At 38.1% G+C, this 2,882-nt stretch overlaps 1 non-coding gene across 1 annotated transcript; it reads right to left on the reverse strand.

Annotated features, from left to right (window-relative positions):
- Nucleotides 1-459: 459 nt before the first annotated feature.
- Nucleotides 460-531, reverse strand: Trnat-cgu (transfer RNA threonine (anticodon CGU)). The gene has a single exon. It is a non-coding gene; the product is annotated as a tRNA-Thr (tRNA).
- Nucleotides 532-2,882: the final 2,351 nt, after the last annotated feature.

A 2,882-nucleotide genomic window follows, 5' to 3' on the forward strand; every position in this document is an offset into this window, starting at 1 on the left:
TGAGAATTGAACTCACGACCCCTGGTTTAGAAGGTTTAGTTCGGAAGTTAAAGAAACTTCGTATTCAATCGCCACCAGTGAGAATTGAACTCACGACCCCTGGTTTAGAAGGTTTAGTTTGGAAGTTAAAGAAACTTCGTATTCAATCGCCACCAGTGAGAATTGAAATCACGACCCCTGGTTTAGAAGGTTTAGTTTGGAAGTTAAAGAAACTTCGTATTCAATCGCCACCAGTGAGAATTGAACTCACGACCCCTGGTTTAGAAGGTTTAGTTCGGAAGTTAAAGAAACTTCGTATTCAATCGCCACCAGTGAGAATTGAACTCACGACCCCTGGTTTAGAAGGTTTAGTTCGGAAGTTAAAGAAACTTCGTATTCGATCGCCACCAGTGAGAATTGAACTCACGACCTCTGGTTTAGAAGGTTTAGTTCGGAAGTTAAAGAAACTTCGTATTCGATCGCCACCAGTGAGAATTGAACTCACGACCCCTGGTTTACGAGACCAGTGCTCTACCACTGAACTATGGCGGCGGCGTGTGATTATGTTCAATCGCCATCTCCGCTAGAAGCAGTTTGCCTATCAAAATAGGTTATCTGTTTCCATGAGTCCCAGGGTAGGCACTTTAACTTACACCACTGTCCGAAAGACATAGCGCAATCATGCATAACGCATATGACATCACAAGTGTTTTAGTTACAGTTTTCCTTAAAAACTCAATTGATTGCAGTCATTAAGATCCTTTTTGTCCTCAGTTCAGTTGCAGAAGAAAAAACAAAATTAACAGAGAGTGGGAATCGAACCCACGCAATCGAAATTACTATTCCTTTGCCCCTACCCATTAGGCCACGCTGGTTGTGGCGATGCATTCACTTAAATTTTTTCTGTATAAAAAATCTTTCGAGAAAACGATCAGGAATATCATGTGCTGAATCACATGACTGAAATCAGCTGATTCGCGTATACGTTACGCATGATTGCTTTATTTTTTTTCGAAGAGTGCCTGCCGAGTCACGGTTTTTATCTAGCTCGCCCAGTGTCGTCAAATTGTGTTCGGTCCATGCCTGGATGTTGTCATGCCATCGACTTGGTGGTCTTCCTCCTTTTCTCTTTCCGTTAACTTTACCTTCCATGTAGATTTTGCTGCCTCCGTATTTTGATCCTTTAGTATGACGGAAAAGGTTCAGATTTTTTGATTGTGTTGTTGCTGCAATTGGGTGCAGCTTCGTTGTAGTCAATAGGTCTTCTATTCTCATGTGATCAAGTAGTCTTTTGTTAGTCATGCTTCTCATGATGTGATTTTAAAAATTGTGGCGAGTTTTTTCATTGTTTAGAGGTCCAACTTACGTATTCTAGACTATCACAAACTGCCATAAATTGGTAAAAATTTGTGACGTGATGGTAAAAAGTTACAAAATTTACAATTATCGGTATGATAAAAATCTGAAAATATTCCTGTTATAAAATGACAAAGATGTTCTAAATAGTTTGAGAAATCAAGAAGAAATGATGTAAAGAACTGATTTTGAGTAATCACGTTTTGGTTGTTGAAAGTTTTGTGAACGAGTTCAAATATTTCTCGTGATTCTTTCGACTTTGAAAATTTCAGTTTGAAAATGTGAGATCAAGATAATTACAGTATAAAAATGCAACTAGTTTGACGCGTACAGGACAGTGAAGTATATTTGAGCTTATTCTTCTTCATCTGCTTGATTAATTTCGGCTCTTGGTTCCTCTGCCACTGATCTTTCTCCACAACATTCGATTTCTCGCAACTTCCTTCAACTCAGCCAAGTTCGGTCAGGTATCATGCTTCACTGCCTATTTGTGATCCAAACAGCAAAATCTGTCATTTTACATTGATTCAACGACTGCAGAAGTAAAATTAATGTAAAAATGCTTGATTTTGCTATTTGGAGTTGAACGTCATCAAACCAACAGTGGGTCGTGTTTTATTTCCTAACATCAAAGTGAAAAAATATTCCTTACAATAACATATCAGTGGCCTGGAAAGGGTAGAAGCGACAAAATGGGAGCGTTAAAGCGTGCTCGAAAAAGATAAGATTTACCAAACACAAAAATTTGTCACGGTCGCATCACCTTGAAAAATTGAAAACATGAAAAAATGTGAAAAATTGTATAAAAAAAGATATATACGAAGACAATAAAAAACACTGACAAACAATTATTGCTATGTTGGTCAGTCTTGGTGTGTTATCAAACTATGAAGAGTGTTGATGATGTACTGAGAAGATGGATTAAGGGTAGCACTGTACTTGGCTGGGTTGAAACTGTATGTCTTCCTATAAAGTGCTGAGACTATGAAAGCGAGTATAGCCTATGTGATGGACACAGAGTTATGCAAAACACACGTTTCCTGTAAATGCTGACTGAGGTTTTGGCATATCTAAACGATTCAAAAATTATTTATTGCATTCAAAATTAATAAACATTTCTGGCTAAATGCTTTCAATTGTAACAAAAATCTTAATCATAACTAAAAACATATGTTTGTACAGAAATTGAGTCGATGGTCAAGTGGAAGATTTATAGGCAGGATTCAAATATGTTATTACTGAAGTTTGCATTCATTGTGGTTTGTTTGATGCAAATCCAATGTCGAGTGGTTGCGATGCCGACGTCATTCATGCGTGACGAAGTTGCAAGACTGAAAGAGTTTCCATTTGAAAATTTAGAAAATGAAGATTTGAAGCAAGTCAATACCATGTGGTTTGACATGCATGTGGTTTGACAAAAAGCAACACTGGTCTCCTGGTGGGAAACGTTGGGATCCAAACGATGAAGAAAACATTGGCGACAATACTGATGTCGAAACCCCGCGACTCGATCAATTTTTTACCGGTGTCCCGAGAATGGCCGACAA

This window comes from Aplidium turbinatum, chromosome 1 (genome assembly GCF_918807975.1).
Source record: "Aplidium turbinatum chromosome 1, kaAplTurb1.1, whole genome shotgun sequence".
Taxonomy (NCBI): domain Eukaryota; kingdom Metazoa; phylum Chordata; class Ascidiacea; order Aplousobranchia; family Polyclinidae; genus Aplidium; species Aplidium turbinatum.